This window comes from Lissotriton helveticus, chromosome 12, assembly GCF_964261635.1.
Source record: "Lissotriton helveticus chromosome 12, aLisHel1.1, whole genome shotgun sequence".
In the NCBI taxonomy this organism is placed as follows: domain Eukaryota; kingdom Metazoa; phylum Chordata; class Amphibia; order Caudata; family Salamandridae; genus Lissotriton; species Lissotriton helveticus.
The window spans coordinates 635543489-635571128 of NC_136073.1; the positions used below are offsets into that span (position 1 = coordinate 635543489).

Sequence of the window (27640 nt, forward strand, 5' to 3'; positions counted from 1 at the left end):
TGTAGAAAGTAACAAGAGAGGTTCAGAAAAAGCAAGAGAAGTGCAGAAAGAGGCAAGTGAGGTGCAGATAGAGGCAAGAGAAGCATAGAAAGAGGCAAGAGAGGTACAGAAAGAACCCAAGGAGGTGCAGAATGAGACAAGAGGGGTACAGAAAGAGGCAAGAGAAGTGCAGAAAGTTGCACAATATGTGCACAAAGAGAGAAGAAGGGTGCAGAAAGAGGTAAGAGGGGTGCAGAAAGAAGCAAGAGAGATGCAGAAAGAAGCAATAGAAGTGCAGAAAGAAGCAACGTAGGTGCTTAAAGAGGAAGAGAAGTGCAGAAAGAGGCAAGAGAGGTGCAGAAACAGGCAAACAAATTACAGAAACAGGCAAGAAAGGTGCTGAAAGAAGCAACAGGGGTGTAGAAAGAAGCAAGAGAAGTGATGAAAGATACAAGAAAGTTGTAGAAAGAAACAAGAGAGATACAGAAAGAGGCAAGAGAAGTGCAGAGCGAAGTAAGAGATGTGCAGAAAGAACCCACGGAGGTGCATAAAGAGGCAAGAGAAGTGCAGAGAGAGGCAAGAGAAGTGTAGAAACAGGGAAGAGGGGTGCAGAAAGAGGCAAGGGAAGTGGAGACATTAGCATAAGAGGTGCACAAAAGGAGAAGAAGGGTGCAGAAAGAAGCAAGAGAGGTACAGAAAGATGCAAGAGAGGTACAGAAAGATGCAAGAGAGATACAGAAAGAAGCAATAAAAGTGCAAAAAGAAGCAACAGAGGTGCAGAAAGAGGCAAGAGAGGTACAGAAACAAGCAGCAGAGGTGCAGAAGGAGGGAACAAGGATGCAGAAAGAGGCACGATAGGTACAGAAAGAGGGAAGAGGGATGCTGAAAGAGGCAAGAGGGATGCAGAAAGAAGCAAGTGAAGTGCAGAAAAAGGCAAGAGGTGCAGAAAGAGGAAATAGAAGTACAGAAACAGGCAAGAGAAGAGCGGAAAGAGGCAAGAGAAGTGCTGAGTTAAGCAACAGAGGTCTACAACGAAGCATGAGAAGTGAAGAAAGAGACAAGACAGTTGTAGAAAGAAACAAGAGAGGTGCAGAAAAAATCAAGAGAAGTGCAGATAGAAGTGAGGTGCAGAAAGAGGCCAGGGAAGTGCAGAAAGAACCCACAGAGGTGCAGAAAGAGGAGTGCATAAAGAGGTAAGATAGATGCGGAACAAAGTATGAGAAGTGCATAGAGAACCAACGGAGGTGCAGAAAGAGGTAAGAGGGGTGCAGAAAGACACAAGAGAAGTGCAGAAAGAAGTGACAGAAGTGCAGTAAGAAGCAAGAATGGTACAGAAAGAGGCAAGAGAGGAGCAGAAAGAGGGAAGTGGGGTACAGAAAGAGGCAAGAGGTGTGCAGAAAGAAGAGAGTGAAGAGCAGAAAGGAGCAAGTGAGATACAGAAAGAGGCAAAAGGATTGCAGAAAGAGGCAGGAGAGAATCAGAAAGAGGCAAGAAGGGTGCAGAAAGAAGGAAGAGGGTACAAAAAGAGGGAAGGGAATTGCAGAAAGAGGCAACAGAGGTACAGAAAGAGGCAAGAGTGGTACAGAAAGGGGGAAGAGCGGTGCCTAAAGAGGCAAGAGGAGTGCAAAAAAAGCAAGAGGGGTGCAAAAAGAGGCAAGAGAAGTGCAGAAAGAAGCAACAGAGGGGCAGAAGGAGGTAAGAGAACTGTACAAAGAGGCAAGAGAGTTGAAGAAACAGGCAAAAGGGGTGCAGAAAGAGGGAACAGGGTACAGACAGAGGCAAGAAAGATGCAGAAAGAAGGAAGAGGGGTGCAGAAAGAACCACCAGAGGTGCAGCAAGAGGCAAGATGGTACAGAAAGAGACAAGAGGGGTGCAGAAAGAAGCAGGAAAGGTGCAGAAAGAAGCAAGAGAAGTGCAGAAAGGGGCAAGTGAGGTACAGAAAGAGGCAAGAGAAGTGTAGAAAGAGGCTAGAGAGGTGCAGGAAGAACCCACGGAGGTGCATAAAGAAGCAACAGGGGTGCAGAAAGAGGCAAGAGAAGTGATGAAAGAGACAAGAGAGTTGTAGAAAGAAACAAGAGAGGTGCAGAAAAAGCAAGAGAAATGCAGAAAGAGGCAAGTGAGGTGCAGATAGAGGCTAGAGAAGCACAGAAAGAGGCAAGAGAGGCGCAGAAAGAACCCAAGGAGGTGCAGAATGAGAAAAGAGGGATACAGAAAGAGGCAAGAGAAGTGCAGAAAGTTGCACAATATGTGCACAAAGAGAGAGGAAGCGTGCAGAAAGAGGTAAGAGGGATGCAGAAAGAAGCAAGAGAGATGCAAAAAGAAGCAATAGAAGTGCAGAAAGAAGCAACAGAGGTGCTTAAAGAGGAAGAGAAGTTCAGAAAGAGGCAAGAGAGGTGTAGAAACAGGCAAACAAATTACAGAAACAGGCAAGAAAGGTGTTGAAAGAAGCAACAGGGGTGTAGAAAGAAGCAAGAGAAGTGATGAAAGAGACAAGAGAGTTGTAGAACGAAACAAGAGGGATACAGAAAGAGGCAAGAGAAGTGCAGAACGAGGTAAGAGATGTGCAGAAAGAACCCACAGAGGTGCTTAAAGAGGCAAGAGAAGTGTAGAAAGAGGGATGAGAGGTGCAGAAATTTGCAAGAGGAGTGCAGAAAGAAGCAGGAGCAGTGCAGAAAGAACCAACAGAGGTGCAGAGAGAGAGAAGAGGTGTGCAGAAAGAGTCAAGGGAAGTGGAGACATTAGCATAAGAGGTGCACAAAAGGAGAATAAGGGTGCAGAAAGAAGCAAGAGAGGTACAGAAAGAAGCTAGAGAGATACATAAAGAAGCAACACAAGTGCAGAAAGAAGCAACAGAGGTGCAGAAAGAGGCAAGAGAGGTACAGAAACAGGCAGCAGAGTTGCAGAAGGAGGGAACAGGGATGCAGAAAGAGGCAAGATAGGTACAGAAAGAGGGAAGAGGGATGCAGAAAGAGGCAAGAGGGATGCAGAAAGAAGCAAGTGAAGTGCAAAAAAAGGCAAGAGGTGCAGAAAGAGGAAAGAGAAGTACAGAAACAGGCAAGAGAAGAGCAGAAAGAGGCAAGAGAAGTGCTGAGATAAGCAACAGAGGTCTACAAAGAAGCATGAGAAGTGAAGAAAGAGACAAGACGGTTGTTGAAAGAAACAAGAGAGGTGCAGAAAAAATAATGAGAAGTGCAGATAGAGGCAAGTGAGATGCAGAAAGAGGCAAGGGAATTGCAGAAAGAACCCACGGAGGTGCAGAAAGAGGGGTGCAGAAAGAGGCAAGATAGATGCGGAACAAAGCAAGAGAAGTGCATAGAGAACCAACGGAGGTGCAAAAAGAGGTAAGAGGGGTGCAGAAAGACACAAGAGAAGTGCAGAAAGAAATGACAGAGGTGCCGGAAGAAGCAAGAATGGTACAGAAAGAGGCAAGAGAAGAGCAGCAAGAGGGAAGTGGGGTACAGAAAGAGGCAAGAGGTGTGCAGAAAAAAATAGAGGTGCAGAAAGAAGCAATAGAGGGGCAGAAAGATAAAAGAGAGGTGCAGAAAGAGAAAAGAAGAGTACAGAAAGAACCAACTGAAATGCAGAAAGAGGCAGGAGAAGTGTAGGGAGAGGCAAGAGAGGGGGCAGAAACAGGCAATAGAGGTACAGAAAGAGGGAAGAGGGGTGCAGAAAGAAGAGGGTGAAGAGCAGAAAGAAGCAAGTGAGGTACAGAAAGAGGCAAACGGATTGCAGAAAGAGGCAGGAGAGGTTCAGAAAGAGGGGTGCAGAAAGATGGAAGAGGGTACAGAAAGAGGGAAGGGAATTGCAGAAAGAAGCAACAGAGGTAGAGAAAGAGGCAAGAGTGGTATAGAAAGGGGGAAGAGCGGTGCCTAAAGAGGCAAGATGAGTACAAAAAAAGCAAAAGGGGTGCAAAAAGAGGCAAGAGAAGTACAAAAAGAAGCAACAGAGGGGCAGAAGGAGGTAGGAGAACTGTACAAAGAGGTAAGAGAGTTGAAGAAACAGGCAAAAGCGGTGCAGAAAGAGGGAACGGGGTACAGACAGAGGCAAGAAAGATGCAGAAAGAAGGAAGCGGGGTGCAGAAAGACCACCAGAGGTGCAGAAAGAGGCAAGAGGGTACAGAAAGAGACACGAGGGGTGCAGAAAGAAGCAGGAAAGGTGCAGAAAGAAGCAACAGAGGTTTCTGCGGTACCTTCATTTAGGTTAAAAAAACTCTAGTTTCCATTCTTTAGTTAGAGCCACCCAGTTGATATCTTGGAGGAGTAGCCGATCCATCTGCCACCTAGATTGAACCTTCCCTCCCCTTTCGATCCCGAACTCAACTGTTATTAAAGAATGAACTGAAAAGGAATTAATCCCTATGGTGGTATCTAAAACCTTGAGGGATCGCGAACTGAGGAAAAAGTCAATCCGCGAGGCCGTGTGCAATTGGTTGGAATAACACGTAAATTCAGCCGCAGACGGGTTACAGTTACGCCATTGATCTACCAATAAGTGCTCCTGTTTTAGGGCTTCCAAGACTTTCTTTGTTTGGGGTTTCATTCTTTTTTTTTTATTTCAAGTGTCTTTTTTTAAATCTTGAATGAAATTGAAATCCCTGCCTAGAACTATTTTTCCAGGGGTCCCTCTGAGTAGTTCGGTGATCCTGAGCAATGGGGTAGTGTCATCTACTATTGGGCCGTAGTAGTTTATACAATTTAAAATCATCCCATTCAATTTGGCCTCCACCCAGATCCATCGCCCAAGCGGGTCTCTCCTAATTTGCCCAAATTCCCAAGGAAGATTGCAGATAAAATATATAGCAACCCCTCTTTTAGCTAGCCCGGCAGAGGCGAAAAACACATGAGAGAAATACCTGGGAAGATATAATTTAGGAAAACTTGTTTTTAAATGGGTTTCCTGAAGAAAGAATACCTGTGCGGAGCAGGATACTAGCCACCTTATTAATGCTCCATACTTGGATTTATTTAAAATCCCATTGACATTGATAGAAAAAGTGTGACACCTATTAACCACATCGCTGCTTGATAGTTTCCCCTGCTGTGCTGGACAGCAGCTCAGCTCGTCATGAACACCTGAGAGGTATATGCCATGACGAGCTGAGCTCGTCATGAGCATGGAAGGGGTTAACCATTTTTTCCCTTCTTTTCAAACATAACTATAAACGTATACCGCCATTTTTTGATTTCTTTACCTTCAACACCCCTGCTACTGCTCCTTTTACTGCTTTTCTTTTTAACTCCCCATAACACTTCCCCTACCCACCCCCCCAAGATGTGTAACCCCAGCCGGCCAAACACTCCACTTTTTACCCCCCCAACTACTTTGAAGGGTGCCATGGATCTGCACCCAGGTTGACCCTCACCCCCCCGTGGTATATGTATATATTGTAGACAATCTGGCTAAAAAAGACAACCTTTGATTCATGTTTGGTTCATATTTTCATCACCCACCAAATTCTTGAACAAAGGAAAAAAGAAGAAAGAAAACCCTTCAACCCATCCAGTACCAGGAGGCAACTGTCTACCAACTTACGGAGGCCCTGACATTTCCTTAAGAAGTTCCTGTGCATCTTCCATATTAGTAAACATATGGAACTTCCCCTTAACAAGGACACGTAATTTAGACTGTTGATGCCTGCGCGCCTTGTGCCTTAAACAAAAAAAGCAGTTTAACAAATTCCTTTTGCCTCCGGGCTGCAGCTGCAGACATATCTGGAAAAAATCTACAGTTAGAGGTATTGTTCACTGGAAACTGCTTTTGTTGTATGGCTTGGCCAGGATCTTCTCCTTAATCCGATAGTCTGAAAAATTAACTAGGATTATACGTGGACCACTTGAGCTAGGCAAAGGATGAAAAGGAACTCTGTGGGCCCTGGTGATTGTCAAGTCTCCACTGAACTCCGGGAGAACTTTTTCTTTAATGAAGGACTCCACCCATTGCGGCGCTTGAGCCCCCTCCCCCCTCTCTGGTACACCCACTATGCGCAGATTTGAGTGACGTGAGTGGTTCTCCAACTCCTCCAGTTTATTTTGTAATGAAACTTTGTCCATGGTTACTTCACACATTTTGATGAGCAGCCCAGACATCTGATCCTCCAGCTGGGAGATCCTCGTTTCTGCTTCCTTACTCTAACCGGAAGACATGCAACTGCCTCCTCTATTTTGTTTAATCTTGAATGGAGAGAAGTGATTTCGTTCTCCTGTGATCTCTTCATGTCTCTATTCTCTTCAAGAATAAGGTTCAGCAGTGTTTTAATTTCCAACTGTTTGGTAGTACCAGTGACTGCTGGATCCTCTATTAAAGCATTAAGAGATTCTAAATCAGGCTCTGAGGCAGGCACTTGCTGGTTTTGCATGTCTTGTGGCCCCAGGGAAGGTGTCGGACTGCTCCCACTTGAAATCTGAACTTGGTTAGACTGGATTGACAGAGTTGATGGCTGAGCAGATGGCTGCAGAACAGGGTCAATACAAGGTGGAAAGGCCGAATTTGGCAGGTTCGATTTCAATTCTTGCGGCAGAGAGGTTGAGGGTGAAGCTAGAGGATTTTGAATGTGCGAGACTGCTGGAACCACCGAGGAATTGTCAGGTGATGATGATGAGCTTAGGTCCAATGGAAGCTGGCGGGGGAGGCAAGATCTAAAACCACATTCTGAGATAGATTAGGCTGTGAGGGGATAGGCTGTGCTGATTTTTTCACAAAAAGGGGAAACTCCTTCCTACTCTTTTCCTCCTTTTTGCCGGTTTTATCACTTTCAGATGTTCCTGTCTGACTAGTAGTATCACCTGGTCCGCCCAAAGATACTGCTGGGGAGGTTCTAGCTCCCAGGAGTGTCTCAGAAGACTCTGCTGTTAGTTCCAGTGCTGGTTCTTCCTCTGAGCTCTCAAAGCTGGAATTTTGTTGATGGCGCTCCCCCAACAATCCTGCTTTGCCTCCTCCCACAGACGAGTTTTTATTCTGTGCCAGAGCCAACCGAGTTTTTGCTTTTAGACCGGTGGCAGTCTCCACTCTGGGTGCTGGCTGATTTAGTTTATTGTGTCTCCCCATATTAGCCTCAGCCAAAGAATATCACTATAAGGAGAGGAGTAAAACCATGCGAGCAGTAATACTAGTCCAAACCAGACTTTCCTCTGCACAAAAAAAAGTGTCCTGCAGGTGCTGCACAATCCGTTATATTTCCTTTATCTGCGCTTTATATTTTTAACACAAGTTGCCTCTCCACCTCTCCTGTCCCTCCTCACCTCCTCGCTTCTCTCTCCCCTCTCCGAACGCTTCAGAGCGTTTTCGACTCCAAGCTTAGGTGTCCCAAACCACCTCGGCAGCGCCTAGGCCCCCAAACAACACCCGGAACCACTCCTCCTCCTTTCGAACGAAGATGAGAAACAGTCAGATGCCGCTCTGCAGAAGGGCCCGCACAGACAGACGCCCTCTCGTCCCTCCGCATTCAGCATTCAGTATTCAGTATTTCGGAGCACCTTTCCCCCGAGAGCCGCGATGTTCAGAAACATGGTTGTCAGCTCGCACTCACGCCAGGTATGTCAGGATTCACCGCCATTACCACAGGGGGCATGGTCACCTACGGCTATCCGGAGGTGTGGTTCTCCGGCATAGCTACCCAGTCCCAATGAAGGTACTGCAGAAATCTTTACAGTTTGGTGAGGGTTTAAGGTAGCCATCAGAGGCCGGATGATAGCACGCTCTACTGCACAGACGAGTGAGAGGCGTGATAAGATCAATAAACTTCCGCTGGACGTGTCTAATGCTTTAATTTCTAGAGATACTATACCTCAGGGGAGGGTAGATGCTGCTTTGCAACTGGAAAGTGCTAAGGCAGCCTTAAAAGATTTTTTTGTAATTGAGGAAATTAATAGCTCAAAAACGTATCAGCAAAAAGTATATGAGGAGAGCCAAATGGTGGGGAAAATGTTAGCAGGGCAAATAAAAACTAAACAGGAGAAAGCTATAATAATGGAGATCATCAATCCGAAAACGCAAAATATTGTTAGAGACGAGGACGATATACCCAGAGTGTTCTTGGACCACAATTCTCAGCTATACTCCACGACATATGAGGTAGGGGCAGACCTTATTCACAGATATTTTGATGAAGTCCATCTCCCTGTTTTACCTGCCCTATTATCGGATAAACTGGAGAGTGAAATTTTAGATTTAGAAATTCTGGATATAGTGAAATTAATTGCCGGGGCAAAAGCGTGTGGGGCTGATGGGATCCCAATTGAATTTTATAAAACTTTTGCCAAAGAATTGACTCCCTTCTTGGTTAAATTATTTAATGCTGTTAGATTGGGAGGATCTGTTCCTTCGAGCTTTAAGGAGTCCATTATAGTCAGTTTTGTTAAGAAGAGGAAAAATGAAAAGGACATCAATTCATATAGGCTGATCAGCCTTCTCAACGCTGATTTCAAGATCCTAATGAAAATACGGGCCCAGCGTTTTTCCCCGATCGCCCAGGCATTAATTCACTCTGATCAGTCTGGCTTTGTCCCGGGGAGATCTATGGCCTCAAACACCGGGTTTTTAATACAGGCTTTAGACTTTGTTTCTAATAATAAAATTCCAACTTTAATTTCAATGGTCGATGCCGAAAAGACTTTCGACCTTGTGAATTAGGATGCTCTATTTATTGGTATGCAAAAGTTTAGTTTTCCGGATAAGATACTTAATATGTTGAAAAATATTTACCAGGATGCGCAAGCAAGGGTAGTAGTAAATGCTAACTCGATAGGGACAGTTAATATCAATCGAGGTACCAGGCAAGGCTGCCCGATGTCCCCATCCTGTTTACTTTTTTCATCGAGCCACTAGCGACAAGAATATGTGAGAATTTTGAAATCAAGCCACCCATAGTAGGAATAGCCAAAATTAAACTATTCGCCGACAATATTATTTTATACCTACATCCTGATAGATTAAATCTTGATCAAGCATTAGGTGAATTTAGTTGGTTTGAACTGATTGACGGATATAAAATTAATCAGAATAAAATCGAGGTATTGGTACTGAATTCGGATTGTAATTCTCTACCTGTAAATTTAAGATCACAAGCTTTAAAAAAAAGAACCAATCAGATACCTGGGTATTTATGTTTCCAATCAGTTTGATCAATTATTCAACTTGAATTATTTAACAACGCAAAATAAAATTAAAATCTTGCTGGAGAGATGGACTCTTTTACCATTGACTCTGATTGGTCGGGTAGCCCTTGTTAAAATGTCGATTCTTCCTTATTTGTTTTTTTTTTTAAACGTACCGTTAAGGATTAATTCTTATTATTTTAGAGAGATTGAGTCCATGATCAGGGGTTTTGTTTGGAACAAGAAGGTTTCAAGGGTGAAATTGAGTACACTTCCGCTGGGAACTACACAAGGGTGCCTAGCTTTATCAAATATACGCACGTGTTATATGGCAGCGATAATGGAACTCACAGCACGTTTATTGAAGCCCAATGGACTGTTTGATATGTTTTTTTATGAAAAAATGGTTCATGAGGGAGGTTCACAAGTTGTGGTTTTTTTTAAAACAGCAAAATTACCAAAAAAGACCAGGTACAAGACTATTCGAGATTTTGCTTATAGATTACAATTCTTTTTTAAGCAGGAAGGGGTGGTGGCTTGTATTACTTGAAATTAGAGGAGTGCAAGATCTTGGGGCTTCAAATTCATTCGAATAAGCTCTAAAAGTGGAGAGACTTAGGTTTTGGTGATCTAGCTTCTTTTTTTATATTGCGGAAACTTATTACTTGGCAAGAGATCCTGGTTAAGTCTGACATATAAATATAAATTAAAAACGGGATTTCTTCAATTTCTGCAGATTACAAACTTCATAAATAAATATAATTTATTGGCAGGCGTAACGCCTTTGGTTACCGTTCTGTATAAAATAAAATTAACTGGAGTAGGGACCTGGTATAAGTTTCTGAGAAAGGGTGAATAATCTCCTTTAGATAATGAAATCCTGGTTAAAATATCTCAGGAAACCAATTGCTCCTTCTCGAGACAGGAATGGGATCGGATCACCCAGTGAGGAGGGAGGGCTCTAAGAGCGGCCAATTTTAAAAGGATGTCTTTTTGATCCCGGTGGTTGGCCTATCTAACCCCCAAAGCTTTGAATAAACGCTTTTCGGGAGTAGAAAATAAATGTTTTAGATGTCAGCTTCATGAGGGGGGAGATTGGCTTCATATTTTTTACACACGTCCGAAATTGGAGAATTTTTGGCGAAAAATCTTTTCCTCAATAAGTCAGGCTATTAACAAGGTAATTGAACCTGAAGCCGAGATCGCTCTTTTTGGCATCTCAATGAAGAGAAATGATTTGCCTAGTGCAGAAGAAATTTATATTGCAATCTGCACTTTGGTTGCCCATTCTCTAATCCTTCAAAATTGGAGGTCTGAGGAGGCACCATCCTATTTTAAATGGGTGAACAAAATGAAACGGACAAAAAATTTCGAAGAGGCTTATGCTAAAAGAGTTGGATCAACGCAAAAATGTACCAAAAATTGGAAATACTTTATTAGTAGTGAGTCTACTAGCACCACATAGCACTTTAACAAGTAATATCTTATTTACCCCTTCAATGCTCATGACGGAATTGTTCCGTCATGAGCATCGGTGCCCCTGTGCTCATGTCGGAACCATTCCGTCATGAGGCCAGGGGCATGAAATCCCTCTGCTGCAGACAGCCCCAGGAGGGCGATCCCCAAGCAGGGATCCACCCACTAGACACCAGGGAAGGGAGAGCGGCCCCTTGGGCAAGGGCCTTCACTCCCCCCATAAGGAAATTACCATTATTCAGTCTTTCTGCCCCCCCTGGGGGCAGATGGGGCAGCAGCCCCCAATCTGCCCCCCCCGGGGGGGCAGAAGTCCCACTATACACCAGGAATTTTTTTGGGGCACTTTTTTTGGGGTGGGGACTGCCTAAAACGGGTGTGCCAATGCCCCCACCCCCCCCGGCACCATTACAGCCTTGCTGGTTTTGCAAGGGGGGGTCCCATGAGTTTTTGGGCCCGGGCTTGACGGCCATCTAGGGAATCCTACCAAATGCACACATTTCTGAAAACTAGACACCCGGGAGAGTCCAGCGAGGTATGGCTTGCGTGGGTCCCCTAACGTTTTCCTACCCAGAATCCCCTGCAAACCTCAAATTTAGCACCACGCTGGGTATTATGATATTTGTGCTGGCACGGTGATCCCACACAAAAATGTATGGAAAAAGTGTTTTTTTTAAGCTAAATTTGAGGTTTGCAGTGGATTCTGGGTAGGAGAATGATGGGGGACCCATGCAAGCCATACCTCGCTGGACTCCCCGTGTGTCTAGTTTCCAAAAATGTGTGGGTTAGGTAGGTTTCCCTAGATGGCTGCCGAGCCCCGGGCCAAAAACTCATGGGACCGCCCTTGCAAAACCAGGTTGGTTTGTGATAGGTAATTTTGATGTCGCCTCAAAAGGTTTTGGGCCCTTGCCTGTCACGGGTCCTTGACCAACCCACGCAAGTGAGGTACCATTTTTATCGGGAGACCTGGGGGAACACTGGGTGGGAGGTAATTTGTGGATCCACGTAGATTCCAGAACTTTCCACCACAGAAATGTTGGGAAAGTGTGTTCTTTTAAAATGTTTTAGGTTTGCAAGGGATTCTGGGTAACAGAACCTGGTGGGAGGAAGTCAAGTCACCCCATCCTGGATTCCCCTGGGTGCCTAGTTTACAAAAATGTATAGGTTTCCTAGGTTTCCCTAGGTGCCGGCCGAGTTACGGTTCAAAAACTACAGCTAGGCACTTTGCCAAAAAAGGGTCATTTTTCACTGTGAAATTGAGGTGTGTTCATGTTGCGTTTTGCGCCGTATCCTGTCACGGACACTAAACCGACCGAGACAAGTGAGGTACCATTTTTCTCGGGAGACTTTGGGGAACGCGGGGTGGGTGGACAGTTGTGGATCCACGTAGATTCCAGAACTTTCCACCACAGAAATGTGGGGAAAATGTGTTTTTTTGGACAATTATTTAGGTTTGCAAGGGATTCTGGGTAACAGAACTTGGTGGGAGGCAGTCAAGTCACCCCATCCTGGATTCCCCTGGTTGCCTAGTTTTAAAAAATGTATAGGTTTGGTAGGTTTCCCTAGGTGCCGGCCGAGCTAGGGTTAAAAAACTACAGCTAGGCACTTTGCCAAAAAAGGGTCATTTTTCACTGCGAAATTGAGGTGTGACCACGTTGCGTTTTGCACCGTTTCCTGTCGCTGGCACTGGGCCGACCCACATAAGTGAGGTACCATTTTTCTCGTAAGACTCTGGGGAACGTGGGGGGTGTGGGAATTTGTGGATCCACGCCGATTCCAGAACTTTCCACCATAGAAATGTAGCGAAAATTTGATTTTTTTGACAATTATTTAGGTTTGCAAGGGATTCTGGGTTACAGAACCTGGTGGGAGGCAGTCAAGCCACCCCATCCTAGATTCCCCTGGGTGTCTAGGTTTCAAAATTGTATAGGTTTGCTAGGTTTCCCTAGGTGCCGGCCGAGCTAGGGTTAAAAAACGACAGCTAGGCACTTTGCCAAAAAAGGGTCATTTTTCACAGCGAAATTGAGGTGTGACCACGTTGCGTTTTGTGCCGTTTCCTGTCGCGGGCACTAGGTCGACTCACACAAGTGAGGTACCATTTTTCTTGGAAGACATTGGGGAATGCGGGGTGGGTATAAATTTGTGGATCCACGCAGATTCCAGAACTTTCCACCACAGAAATGTGGAAAAAAATAGTTTTTTACAATTTTTAAGGTTTGCAAGGGTTTCTTGGTAGCAGAACCTGGTGGGAGGCAGTAAAGTCACCCCAACCTGGATTCCCCTGGGTGTCTAGTTTTAAAAAATGTATAGGTTTGCTAGGTTTCCCTGGGTGCCGGCAGAGCTAGGGTTCAAAAACGACAACTAGGCACTTTGCCATAAAAGGGTCATTTTTCACTGCGAAATTGAGGTGTGACCACGTTGGGTTTTGTGCCGTTTCCTGTCGCAGGCACTAGGCCGACCCACACAAGTGGGGTTCCCTTTTTTTCTTGGAAGACTTTGGGGAACGTGGGGTGGAAGGACATTTGTGGATACACACAGATTCTAGAACTTACCACCACAGAAATGTGGAGAAAATTTGTTTTTGGGACAATTGTGTTAGGTATGCAAGGGTTTCTAGGTAACAGGACCTGGTGGGAGGCAGTCAAGTCACCCCATCCTGCATTACCCTGGGAGTCTAGTTTTTGAAAATGTATAGGTTTGCTAGGTTTCTCTAGGTGCCGGCAGAGCTAGGGTTAAAAAACTACAGCTAGGCACTTTGCCAAAAAAGGGTCATTTTTCAGTGCAAAATTGAGGTGCGACCACGTTGCGTTTTGCGCCGTTTCCTGTCGCAGGCACTAGGCCGACCCACACAAGTGAGGTACCATTTTTCTCAGAAAAATTTGGGGAATGTGGGGTAGGTGGGAATGTGTGGATCCACACAGATTCCAGAACTTTCCACCATAGAAATATGGGGAAAATGTGTTTTTTTGTCAATTTTTCAGGTATGCAAGGGATTCTGGGTATCACAACCTGGTGGGAGGCAGTCAAGTCACCCCAACCTGGATTTCCCTTGGTGTCTAGTTTTAGAAAATGTATAGGTTTGCTAGGTTACCCTAAGTGCCGGCAGAGCTAGGGTTAAAAAAGTACAGCTATGCACTTTGCCAAAAAAGAGTCATTTTACACTGCGAAATTGAGGTGTGACCACGTTGGGTTTTGTGCCGTTTCCTGTCGCTAGCACTAAGCCAACTCACACAAGTGAGGTACCGTTTTTCTCGTAAGACTTTGGGGAACGCAGGGTGTGTAGAAATGTGTGGATCCACCCAGATTTCAAAACTTTCCACCACAGAAATGTGGGGAAAATGTGGCTTTCTTGACATTGTTTTAGGTTTGCAAGGGATTCTGGGTAACAGAACATGGTGGCAGGCAGTCAAATCACCCCATCCTGGATTCCCCTGTGTGCCTAGTTTTAAAAAATGTATGGGTTTGCTAGGTTTTCCAAGGTGCTGGCAGAGCTAGGGTTAAAAAACGACAGCTACAAATTTTGCAAAAAAAGGGTAAATTTTCATTGTGAAAATGTGGTGGGTTCACGTTGGGTTTTGAGCCCTTTCCGGTCGTGGACACTATGCCTACCCACACAAGTGAGGTACCATTTTGATCGGGAGACTTAGAGTAATTCAGATTTGTAAAGCAACTGTTATTACCTATTGAGTTTTGATGCATTTCTGCCTTCCAAATGAAAGACAGTGTGTAAAATAGAAGTCATTTTAAAAAAATGACCAATAATTCTCATGCTAGTATGAGTATTGTTATGTTATGTTATCAAAATTTTATAAAGCGCTCGCACACCCAAGGGTTTCATGGCGCTAAGAGTATTCTCAATTTTGACAATGTGCAAATATGTACTGTTTCTAAACTCTTTAATTTGTACCCATTTCAGAAACACATAGGTGTCTTTCATACCGATTTTTCCATGTATACATTTTCGCACAATATTTGCTATATACTTGGTATATAATAAAAAGCCATTGCAAATTGCTACTCAGTTTTTAACTCTTGGTTCATCTGCTTCTTGGTGAACCTACAAGTCCTATATATTCCCACAACTAGGAAAGTTCAGCGGATGTAACGGTATATTGCTTGCAAAGAGCTGTCATAATTACAAGAAGTTACAGGTGAAAACGTTGACATAAAAGGCTGTATTTTTCAACTAATTTTCAATTTCTCCAATATTTAATTGTTAGTTTCTATAAAGAAACCTTGATGGATCTACACAACTGACCCCTTTCTGAATTCGGAATTTTGTCTACTTTTCTAACATGTATAGCTTTCCAGGATCCATTATTGCTTTCATACTCATTTGTACCATTAACTGGAAGGAGGTTGAAAGCACTAAAAATAGCAAAAATAGGCTATGTCCCAAAAAAATGCCAAAACTGTGTAAAAAATGTTGGTTCTCTGAAAAAAGACTATCATTCCCTAAAAGCTGGGCAAATGGTGATTTCAGCCCCACAAACACTTTTTTGAAAACATTTGCAGGGAAAAACCCAGAGGCTTTCATTTGTAACCCGTTTTTCCAATTTTTCTGAAAAAAAAACAAAAATGTGACTGTATTTTGGCTAATTTCTGGGACCCCTCCAAGGGAAGCCACAAACCCTGGGTACCTTTAGAATCCCCATGATTTTGGAAGAAAAGGACGCAAAATTGGTGTGGATACCTTATGTGGTCAAAACGTTACAGGGGCCTAAGCGCACACTTCCCCAAATAGCCAAAAAAAGGCTTAGCACAGGAGGGGAAAAGGCCTAGCAGCGAAGGGGTTAAAACAGAAGTACAGGCCAGGTAGGGTAATACTCGTTGCTATTTTGTATTTTGTATTTTTTATTTCTTTATAGTACTGTGGCACATAGCACTCCGACACTTTAGCACAAGACATTTTATAAATACTAATAGTCTAGGCTAGACATGTCAACACATTCTCTTGTGTAGGGATCGCATACAAGTAGCTCTGACCAGACTACAATAGTTTGAATTAACTGCACTTTGATTATTCTAACTGTGAAATTGCGATTGGAAATAGATTGCACTTGGCACTTTCAGGCTACATATATTTTTGCTCTGTACATAAATTGTATATTGATGACTATTGCTGAATTATGATGAATTATGATGAATTACTGAATTTTACTTGATTTCTCTCAATGTTTACAAATACCCCTGGAGCAGCATTTTTCTTTATATAAATGTTTTAACTGCCTTCTGCTTTGCTCAATAAAAAAATATATATAAAAAAAAGAAGCAACAGAGGTGCAGAAAGAGGAAGAGAAGCGCAGAAAGATTCAAGAGAGATATAGAAACAGGCAAAAGAATTGAAGAAACAGGCAAGAAAAGTGCCGAAAGAAGCAACAGGGTTGTAGAAAGAAGCAAGAGAAGTGATGAAAGTGACAGAAGAGTTGTAGAAAGAAACAAGAGAGGCACAGAAAAAAGCAAGAGAAGTACAGAAAGAGGTACGTGAGTTGCAGAAAGAGGCAAGAGAAGTACAGAAAGAGAGAAGAAGGGCGCTGAAATTTACAAGAGAGGTGCAGAAAGAAGCAAGAGCAGTGCAGAAAGAACTAACAGAGTTGCAGAAAAAGGCAAGAGGGGTATAGAAAGAGGCAAGAGAAGTGCAGAAAGTACAGCACAACTGTGCACAAAGAGAGAAGAAGGGTGAAAAAAGAGGCAAGAGGGGTGCAGAAAGAAGCAACAGAGGTGGCGAAAGAGGAATTAGAAGTGCAGAAAGAGGCACGATAGATGCAGAAACAGGCAGGAGAGGTGCAGAAAGAGGAAACAGGGATGTAGAAGAAAGAGGCAAGAGGGGTGTAGAAAGAAACAAAAGAGGTGCAGAAAAAAGCAAGAGAAATGCAAAAAGAAGCAAGTGAGGTGCAGAAATAGGCAAGGAAGTACAGAAAGAGGAAAGAGAGGTGCAGAAATAACCCACGGAGGTGCAGAAAGAGGAAAGAGGGGTGCGGAAAGAACCCACAGAGGTACAGAAAGATGAAAGAGTGGGACAGAAAGAAGCAAGAGAAGAGCAGAAAGAGGGAAGAGGGGTGCAGAAAGAGGGAAGAGGGGTGCAGAAAGAGGCAAGAGGGGTGCTGAAAGAAACAATTGAGTTACAGAAAGAAGCAATAGAGGTGCAGAAAGATGGAAGAGAGGTACAGAAAGATGGAAGAGGGGTGCAGAAAGAGGCAAGAGGGGTGCAGAAAGAAACAATAGAGGTTTAGAAAGAAGCAATAGAGGTGCAGAAAGATGGAAGAGGGGTACAGAAAGAGGGAAGAGGGGTGCAGAAAGAAGCAAGTGAGGTACAGAAAGAGGCAAAGGGGATTGCAGAAAGAGGCTGGGGAGTTTCAGAAAGAGGCAAGAGAGGAGCAGAAAGAGGGAGGAGGGGTGCATAATAAGGCAAGAGGGGTGCATAATAAGGCAAGAGGGGTGCAAAAAGAAACAATATAGGTACAGAAACAGACAATAGATGTGCATAAAGAAGAAAGAGGGGTGTAGGAAGACGGACGAGGGGTGCTCAAAGAAGCAAGTGAGGTGCAGAAAGAGGTAAGCGGATTGCAGAAAGAGGCAGGAAAAATTCAGAAAGAGGCAAGAAAGTTGCAGAAAGAGGGAAGAGGGTCCACAAAGCAGTAAGAGAAGTGCAGAAAGAATCATCAGATGTACAGAAAGAGGCAAGAGAGGTACAGAAAGAGGGAAGAGGTGTACAGAAAGGGGGAACTGGGGTGCAGAAAGAGGCAAGAGAGTACAGAAAGAAGCAAGAGAGGTACAAAAACAGGCAAGAGAAGTACAGAAAGAAGCAACAGAGGTGCAGAAGGAGGCAGGAGATCTACAGAAAGAGGCAAGAGAGTTGCAGAAACAGGAAAAAGAGGTGCAGAAAGAGGGAACATGGGTACAGAAAGAATCAACAGAGGAGCAGAAGGAGGCAAGAGGGTGCAGAAAGAGCCAAGAGAAGTGCAGAAAGAGGCAAGAGAGCTACAGAAAGAGGCAAAAGAATTACAGAAGCAGGCATGAAATGTGCTGAAAGATGCAAAAGTGGTGTAGAAACAAGCAAGAGAAGTGATGAAAGAGACAAGAGAGTTGTAGAAAGAAACAAGAGAGGAGCAGAAAAAAGCAAGATAAGTGCAGAAAGAGGCAAGAGAGCTGCAGAAAGTACCAAGAGCAGTGCAGAAAGAACCAACAGAGGTACAGAAAGAGGCAAGAAGGGTGCAGAAAGAGCCAAGAGAAGTACATAAAGTAGCACAAGAGGTGCAGAAAGAGAGAAGAAGGGTGCAAAAAGAGGCAAAAGGGATACGGAAAGAAGAGAGGTGCAAAAAGAAGCAAGAAAGGTGCAGAAAGAAGCAATAGAAGTGCAGAAAGAGGGAATCGAAAAGTGCAGAAAGAGGCAAGAGAGGTACAGAAAGAGGGAAGAGGGGTACAGAAAGAGGCGAGAGGGATGCAGAAAGAAGCAAGTGATGTGCAGAAAAAGGCAAGACAGGTGCAGAAAGAGGCAAGAGAGGTGCAGCAAGAGGCACAAAAGTTACAGAAAGAGGCAAGAGAAAAGCTGAAAGAGGCAAGAGAAGTGCTGATATAAGCAACAGAGGTATAGAAAGAAGCAAGAGAAGTGATGAAAGAGACAAAATAGTTATAGAAAGAAACAATAGAGGTGCAGAAAAAGAAAGAGAAGTGCAGAAAGCGGCAAGTGAGGTACAGAAAGTGGCAAGGTAAGTGCAGAAAGAGGCAAGATAGGTACAGAAAGAACCCACGGAGGTGCAGAAAGAGGAAATAAGGGTGCAGAAAGAAGCAATAGAAGTGCAGAAAGAGGGAATCGAAAAGTGCAGAAAGAGGCAAGAGAGGTACAGAAAGAGGGAAGAGGGGTACAGAAAGAGGCGAGAGGGATGCAGAAAGAAGCAAGTGATGTGCAGAAAAAGGCAAGACAGGTGCAGAAAGAGGCAAGAGAGGTGCAGCAAGAGGCACAAAAGTTACAGAAAGAGGCAAGAGAAAAGCTGAAAGAGGCAAGAGAAGTGCTGATATAAGCAACAGAGGTATAGAAAGAAGCAAGAGAAGTGATGAAAGAGACAAAATAGTTATAGAAAGAAACAATAGAGGTGCAGAAAAAGAAAGAGAGGTGCAGAAAGCGGCAAGTGAGGTACAGAAAGTGGCAAGGTAAGTGCAGAAAGAGGCAAGATAGGTACAGAAAGAACCCACGGAGGTGCAGAAAGAGGAAATAAGGGTGCAGAAAGAAGCGAGATGCAGAAAAAATCAAGAGAAGTGCATAGAGAACCAACGGAGGTGCAGAAAGAGGGGTGCAGAAAGACACAAGAGAAGTACAGAAAGAAGCGACAGAGGTGCAGAAAGAGGCAACAGTTGTGTAGAAAGAGGCAAGAGAGGAGCAGAAAGAGGGAAGCAGGGTGCAGAAAGAGGCAAGAGGGGTGCAGAAAGAAACAATAGAGGTGAAAGTAGTAATAGAGGTGCAGAAAGATAGAAGAGGGGTGCAGAAAGAGGGAAGAAGGGTGCTGAAAGAAGCAACTGAGGTACAAAAAGAGGTAAGAGGATTGCAGAAAGAGGCAGGAGAGATTCAGAAAGAGGCAAGAGAGGAGCAGAAAGGCAGAAGAGGGTACAGAAAGCGGTAAGAGAAGTGCAGAAAGAAGCAAGAGATGTACAGAAACAGGCAAGAGGGGTATAGAAAGGGGGAAGAGGTGTGCATAAAGAGGCAAGAGGGTGCATAAAGAAGCAAGAGGGGTACAGAAAGAAGCAAGAGGGGTGCAAAAAGAGGGAAGAGAAGAGCAGAAAGAAGCAACAGAGGTGCAGAAGGAGCCAAGAGAACTGCAGAAAGAGGCAAGAGAGTTGCAGAAACAGGAACAAGAGGTGCAGAAAGAGGGAACAGGGGTACAGACAGGGGCAAGAGAGGTGCAGAAAGAAGGTAGAGAGGTGCAGAAAGAAACAACAGAGGTGCAGAAAGAGGCAAGAAGGGTGCAGAAAGAGCCAAGAGGTACAGAAAGAGAGAAGAAGGGTGCAAAAAGAGGCAAAAGGGGTACAGAAAGAAGCAAGAGAGGTACAAAAAGAATCAAGAAAGGTGCAGAAAGAAGCAATAGAAGTGCAGAAAAAGGGAGAGAAGTGCAGAAAGAGGCAAGTGAGGTATAGAAAGAGGCAAGAGAAGTGCGGAAAAAGGCAAGAGAGGTACAGAAAGAACCCACGGAGGTGCAGAAAGAAGAAAGAGGGGTGCAGAAAGAGGTAAGAGAGATGCAGAAAAAAGGAAAAGAAGTGCAAAGAGAACCAATGGAGGTGCAGAAATAAATAATAGAGGTGCTGAAAGCGGTAAGTGAGGTACAGAAAGTGGCAAGGGAACTGCAGAAAGAGGCAAGAGAGGTGCAGAAAGAACCCGCGGAGGTGCAGAAAGAGGAAATAGGGGTGCAAATAGAAGCAAGATAGATGCAGAAAAAAGCAAGAGAAGTGCATAGAGAACCAGCGGAGGTGCAGAAAGAGGGGTGCAGAAAGACATGTGTTTGCACAACATATGTGCAGAGGCCAATTCCAGGGGTACAACAGGGTGTCTTTTTGACACCCTTGCACCCTGAAATTGCATACGCAATTTGCGAGTACCTATTGGTACTCACAAATTGTTCTTGCAATTTCCCATTCATTCCTATGGGTCTGTAGGCCCATAGGAATGAATGGGAAGTTATTCCTTATTTGCGACTCACAATTATTATAGCGATTCCTACATGCATAGGATTTTGAAAGTTCTTATTTGCGAATCCTTAGTATTCGCAATTAAGGACTCGCAAAATCCTAGCTTGATGCATGTGCCAGAATGTCCTTATTGCTTGTCTCGACCTAACATGTAACTATGTAGCTATGCTCTAATAACTGTGTAACCTTTGTAACGATGTAACCTGTAACTATGGTCTGATACTCATGTAAAGCGCTCTGATACCTCCGGGTCTAGCCAGCGCTATATAAAACCTTTCAAATAAAATAAAAGAAAAATAAAACATCTCAACCTTAGTCTGTACAGTGAGTGCTGAAGCCTCCAAGGTTATCATAACAATGTTAGCTGTTGTTCGGGCTGATCGTCCCACGCTTAGACACAACATGCACGCAGCTAACTGAAATTCTAGCGCCTTTAATACTGGACTGCATGCATGATTTGAGCACTTGGAGAAACTCCATTTCCAGAGAGAGAGAGAGCTTTTGCAGATCCTGATGAAGTTAATAGTGCAATAAATGATTCAGGCAAAGGAACAACTTCAGGCTAGCCAAATGCTAATGAGGAGTGGTGCAGCCAGAAAGCTACGCTGACTGGCTATAAGGAAGGTGAGAACACGGTGGTGCTAAAGCTTATTTGCCCTAGGGCTTTGAAGGACAGATGGTGGAGGTAATACAAGGAAATTCAGAAGGATTCTGAGGTTAGCCACTTTGTGGACATAGGTGCCACAAGGGTTCCCAAGAGGTTTTCTATGTGAACAGAATAAAACCTTAGAGAGATTACACAGAGAATGTCGTGGATAAGTTGAGGAAGACAGTGAGCCTCTTCCTGACTTGCTGCATAGTGGCATGAGGGGTGGCACTGTGGATGGAGTTCAGTTAACCCCATAGTTAATGCCTGAACAGCAGAAAGAGGTGTTGTGACCCTTTTCCAGCTTCTTCTCACTGGCTCACTGTGGTTCTATATGAACTACTGAGCCCTCAATGCAGTAACCAACACTGTTGCCTGTCCAATCCCAAGAGCAGATGATCTTGTGGATCAGTTAATTGCTGAAAAGTACTTGAGCACCTTGGATCTAACCAGTGGGTACTGGCAGATTACTTTGGAAGCATATGACAAGGAAAAGACTGCATTTGTTATGCCAGAGGGGCTATATCAGTTTAAGGTAACGCTCTTTGGTTCGAAGAATGCACCTGCCACTTTTCGGCGCCCTGTGAACCATGTTCTCACAGGGCTGGAGGAGTGTGGCCTATCTGGATGACATTGTGGTGTGCAGCACCTCATGGCAGGACCCCTTCAGGTCCCTCAACAGGTGATGGCTAGAATACAGCAAGTAAAACTTACTATGAAGGCGACCAAGTGTCAGGTGGGGCTGTCCTGTGTGGCCTACCTTGGTTATGAGGTGAGAAACAGGCAGATTCGCCCCATAGATACCAAGATTCAGTCTGTAATGGAGTGGTGGTCCTACTACCCAGACTGAGGTGAGGTCCTGTTTAGGACTCACTGGTTATTACAGAAATTTTGTGGGACACTATGAAAGCATAGTTGCCCCACTGACTGCTTAGACTTTCCAAAATCAGGCCAAGAAAGTGATGTGGACTGAGGAGTATCAGAAAGCATTTGAGGAACAGAAGAAGTCACTTTTACTGAAAGCACCTGAGTATAGTGAGCCTTTCTTTGTATAGACAGATGTCTCTGACAAGGGAGTTGGAGCGGTGTTAGCTTAACTGGACGACAAATGTAGGCAGTATCCGGTAGCCTATTATTAGTAGGATGTTACTACCCAGAAACCAGAACTGGACGCTATTGAGAAATGCTTTCCATAGGTTGGTCTTGCATAGGTTTCGCTCTTACTTGTTTGGCTCTTAGTTTGTGGTAGTAACGGATCATAAGACACTGAGTCAGAGTCCGGAATACTTCCTCCCTAAAATGTACTAGTAGTGTTGTTATCCAGAGAAAAAAATCGCAAGTTCCGAAGTGATCTGACTGACTACCAAAGGGGTAGAGTTTATACATTTGCCAAAAAATATGACAAAATTACTACCACAATGTCATCGACTAACAACAACATCTCAACAGAAACCATGCAATCATCTGAAGCAGAATCGGTGGAAGAACCAGAAACTGCTAGCAACATCCGTCCAAAAGAAAATTTTCTGGAGGAAGGACAACGACCAGACCACCCAATCCCTCTACATTAAACCCAAATGGAATGGGAGTACAGACAAGAGCAAGGAGCAAGGAACTGAACAAAACACCGAACCCAATCCAAAAGTAGTTACTAATAATTTGGTGATCAATCTTTCCACAATCACACTTACTGAGATACATGATCAAATCCTTAACAAAGGCCTATCATTTTGTCCAACTGGACACTGGGATCTTGTTCAAACTAAGGTTGATCTCTTTAAGTTTACGCGAAAACTTAAATTGCACTCCTTCTTCTCGGATTGCCTTACACAGACAGCATCAAGAGACTCTCCCCGAATAATGAGTGATCTCACTGTGCAAGATTTGGAAAATATCAACTTGCTGACTCACTTGGCCACCGATGATGCCTCAGACAACTTGGAATCTCAGACAACAACTGCTGAGGAACTGGGAATAGATATGTTCCATTCTAAACCAACTCCTTTCAAAAGGAAATCTAAATTTATACCAGCCTTACCTTCTGGCAACTCCATTGATATGTTCTTTACAGCCGTAAATAAAGACTTGGATAAAGAATTTCTAAAATATCAGTCTAATCAAAAATACGCTCACAAAAATATTACATATAAAGAAAAACAAGCATTGATGGAATGGAAACATTACCCCAATTTAATAATTAAAGAAGCAGATAAAGGGGGAATGTTGTCTTACTCAATACCACAGACTACCTGGCAGAGGCCCACCATCAATTAGGTGACTCTACTTGCTATCAGAGGTTCAACCACAATCCCACAAAAGAGATTCAAGAAAAACTCCTGCAACTCTTAAATACTTGGTACGCAAAAGAACTCCTTACCCTGGAAGAAAAACAACTCATATATTGATAACCCGACCACTCCGACCTTTTATTTACTACCTAAGGTTCATAAGCCAGGGAGACCACCCAAGGGAGACCAATCATTGCAGGAATTGACTCAATCTGTTCAAATGTGGGAACCTTTATTGACGCAAAGCTTCAACCGTTCATGAGGGACCTCCCTTCCTTCATTAAAGATACCAAAGATGTTCTACAAAATTTGGAGAATATAGTTTGGCAAGACGATTATGTACTGTCCTCAATCGATGTCACCAGTCATTATACTTCCATTAAGCATCCGGATGGAATAGCAGCAACCAGAAAATTCCTTCAAACTAGATCAGTTCAACGAACAGCAAGAAACTACATGATCTTGGATTGGCTTGAATTTTGCAGTTTTTAACAACTACTTTTTCTTTAACAGCAACTACTTCTTACAACACCAGGGTACGACTATGGGGGCTAAATTCACACCACAATATGCCTACCTCCTGATGGGGAGGTGGAGCGCCAGTGGCTTTGGGGCGAAAGAACAGACGACCTGACTGGCAACATAATTATGTGGGGAAGGTATATCGATGATATCCTGCTCATATGGCAAGGACCAGAAGAACTCCTGAAACTTTTCATTGATTCCCTCACTTCCAACAGATGGGGCATTGATATCACCTATACCATCTCGAAAAGCAAAATTGAATATCTGGATCTAACAATCTACATTGAGAACACCAGACTGCATACTAAAATTCATAAAAAAACCACCTCTGCCAACTCTATCTTACATGCGTTAAGCAGTCATCCATATCACACCATTGTCAACATTCCAGCTGGAGAATATCATTGAGCCCGCATGAACTGTAGCTCCAATATGTAATACTCAGCTAATTCCAAAGAAATAACCCAACGTCTGAAATAAGGGGGATATAAAGAGTAAGCACTCAACAAAGCTCAGAAACGCTTTGCTGACAATGAATACAATCTGTTGCTACATAACAAACGTGTCGAAGATCACAAACCAGTTATTTGCTTCATTACACAATACACCAACGGACAACAACACATCCGGAGAACCTTCAATAAACATTGGCAACTCTTGAAACAAAACTCTAATGTTTCCAATGCTCTTCCTGTTACACCACAATTCAGCTTCTCTAGAAGCAAAAATCTGAGGCACATGCTTTGTCCCTCTTTTCTAGACACTAAACAAGAGTCAACCACTTTCCTGCAACAACCCAAAGGTTTCTTCACCTGTTCAAATTGTTCACTGTGCAAACTGGGCAAACCTAGAACTAGGGATGTTAGAGTCAATGGCCATTCTTACAAAATAAATGACTTGATCAATTGTGAAAGTACTAATGTGATCTATCTTATTTCTTGCCCCTGTGAACAACATTACATCGGGAGTACAACGGGTCCACTCAAAGTACACATCAAAGAGCACTATCGCAATATACCTAAAACGGACACCAGGCAACTACTAGTGGAACACTTTGCAACACACCATCTGCATCAACACACTTTCGTCTTTATCGGCCTCCAAAAATTGAAACAGCACAACCGAGGCGGAAACCTGAAATCATGCCTCCGCAAAGAAGAAAGTGCGTTGATTTTTGGACTGGAAACAGTGAAAAAAGGTCTTAACAAAGAACATGAGTGGCACCACTGGCTTTGAAAAATAGCATGTAACATAGCCCTCATATCCTGATTTCGCAAAGGATACTCTATGGCACCCGGAACTCAGTCTACCATCAAGGGACACTGTTTGGGGTTGTTTCTACTACTGTTGTTATTATCATCGTTAATGTACTCCTTCCTAATATTTCCTGCATTCTTTTTCTACATTTGCATGCATTTCTTCTGTTGCTCATGATTCTAGTGCCAATTTGTGTTTGCTCCCTTTTCGAAAAATTGTGGATTCTCGGAGTTCTTCACTGGCTACTGCTTACAGGATATACTTTCTCTGGTTTTTATTTTATATATTTTATTTTATTGAAGCTACTGGACTCGTTAGAGTCACGTAGCGATCATCCTAAGAGGCTGCAAATCATATATATTTGCCCTCTGCTGTTATCTCTCTTACACATTTTTATGCTAGGGGCTCCTGGCATATCTCTGTCTTTGTCAAAAACTCTGAAAATGATAATTTATGGTTATCATTTTCATAGTTCGCCTTAAATGTAGCAATAACTCGATTTGTTCCTATGATTTATTCTTTGTATTAGTTTCTCTGCCTTCAGTGACTTTAAAGTATGATATTGCCCTTGGATACTCTTTCTCTCCCCAAAATACTGCCTTCCGCTCGTGTTCCTTTTATGGCATAATCTGTTTTCTTTGTTATGCGTAATCAATAGTGTTTATTTTCATAGCCAGTGGTAGGTACCCACTAGGCTGTACACATGCCACTTTCATTACCACACAGCACCGCTGCTATACAAAGAACGTAGGTCTCGTTTGAGACTCACTTGCAATGCCGCTTTCTTGTGTTAACTGAACCTACTCCATCATGATGGCTAAACTTTAGCCGTCAATCTACGTGAGCAACAGTGGCGCCTGTGGCCAACGTCACACCCATTGATTTGACGCTGAGGGAGGGTGCCAGATATGCCTTCCGGGTGCTCGCCCACGACCACATTTATCTCGTATCTGTCATACATGCATGGCATTTTATTTTTGAAGACCACGCACAACATATGGGTCTCTATAATAATAATTTTCCATTCTTTCATCACACGTATTATCCTCCCCGTTAGCATTCTGATGTTTCTGACCTTTTACTTCCGTCACAATGCCCCAAATGTACTATTTAAATATGGCGACGGACACCAACACCGGTTCATCGCTGGATGAACACTAAATGGGATTACCTCGGGACCCTTTCGCCTGTACAGATATGATATGGACTTAAATGTAAGTTATTCTCTGCTCTGTTTTCCCGTTTTATGCTCCTCCCCATTTCACCCTTTCGTATAGATTTGGATGCTCATTTCATTTCTTGCTTTGGCTGAAAAAAATATATTGCGCTTTGAAATCGCTTGCGCTTAGTTTCTATTGCATCCTCTTTGCTTTTAATCATTACGCTGTTGTTAATACAGATACGGGCGTGTCTCTATGTTAGCTGTCGTATTTCCATAATACTGCATACAGCATGTCAAACTATGTAAAAGATAGCTCGACATGCATTTCATGTAATGTACACCTTAGATTTACACATAACTATTTTCCCCTGCCATTTTCTAGAATGACCCCAAAACTATGCTAGCTGCTAGCTTAGATGTAATATATATGTAATCATTTACTTATACACAGTTTTATTGAGTGTCAAGGCAATTACACAACAGCTTGTCTTTGTACTCAATTATATTCATATTTTTTGCTGAATTGATACTTCTCCTTGACTCCACTTCTATCGGATTTATTCTCCTCTTGTAGACATGTTGATGTTGATATTAGTCCTCTGAAGCAAATATGAATTCATATATGAATCCTTTGATCGCATGACTACTGAAAACAACAATTAGGTATTTCAATTCACTATTTTTAAGGATAAAACTTGGTCTTATGTTTCACGCTATTAGGCTGGATGTATGCACTTTTTTATTTTCATCCTTTATCACACCCTTATATAACTATCCTCTTAAACACCCTTTTATAACTATCCTCTTACGAGACTAACAGCATGACTTCTTTATAAAACCCTAGAATACGCCTGACTAGATACTTATGTCGCTCGCATGATTCTGTAATATATTAGATTAATTTTGATTCAAGACAAGCCGTTCAGTACCACACTACACTGCTTCCTGCCTTTTTTTGCCTTTCCTTAGTCCTCCTACTGTCTTCTTCAGGTTGTCTACCTTTATTTCACTTTTTTGCTCTATTGTCTACAGAACCCTGCCTGGTTGATTGGATTATTCTGCTCATCACTCACCACGGATGCATCACTTAAGTTTTTAGCCTTTTTAAATAATAATAAAATGCATACTTTTTTTTTTTACCTATCACAATTTTTCACTTACAGCATGCTTTTGGTGGCATCTCTCTCTGTCTTTCCGCCGTGCTGTTACATCTGGTACTTACTGAAACTCCTTTCTTACAGCCTTGAGAAAGCCCTGGCTAATAAACGCAACGAAGGGCGAAACACGTGTCTGCTGTTCCATTTGTCCCAAAAAGTGAATTTTTTGCACAATAGAAATAACAAAGTGGCTGATGCCAATAAAAAACTTTTTTATACACAAAAACGTTGATGATCATTGTTTTGTGTCACGAAATTGGAATTATCCTTTTGATTGAACCTGACTATGAGGGAAAGAGAAACACAAGCTCATACCCCCACCTTCATTTAACACATTTGAGGCTGAAAAGGTCCAGAGCCTTAAGTACAGTTTCTCTATTACA

The 27640-nt window shown here is 43.2% G+C and overlaps 1 protein-coding gene and 1 pseudogene across 1 annotated transcript in view; both read right to left on the reverse strand.

Moving 5' to 3' along the window:
• The window catches only part of LOC144797574 (uncharacterized), a 510336-nt gene that overhangs the window by 80184 nt on the left and 402512 nt on the right, over positions 1-27640 (reverse strand). The window lies entirely within an intron of this gene.
• Positions 10784-10855, reverse strand: LOC144801120 (small nucleolar RNA SNORA17; annotated as a pseudogene).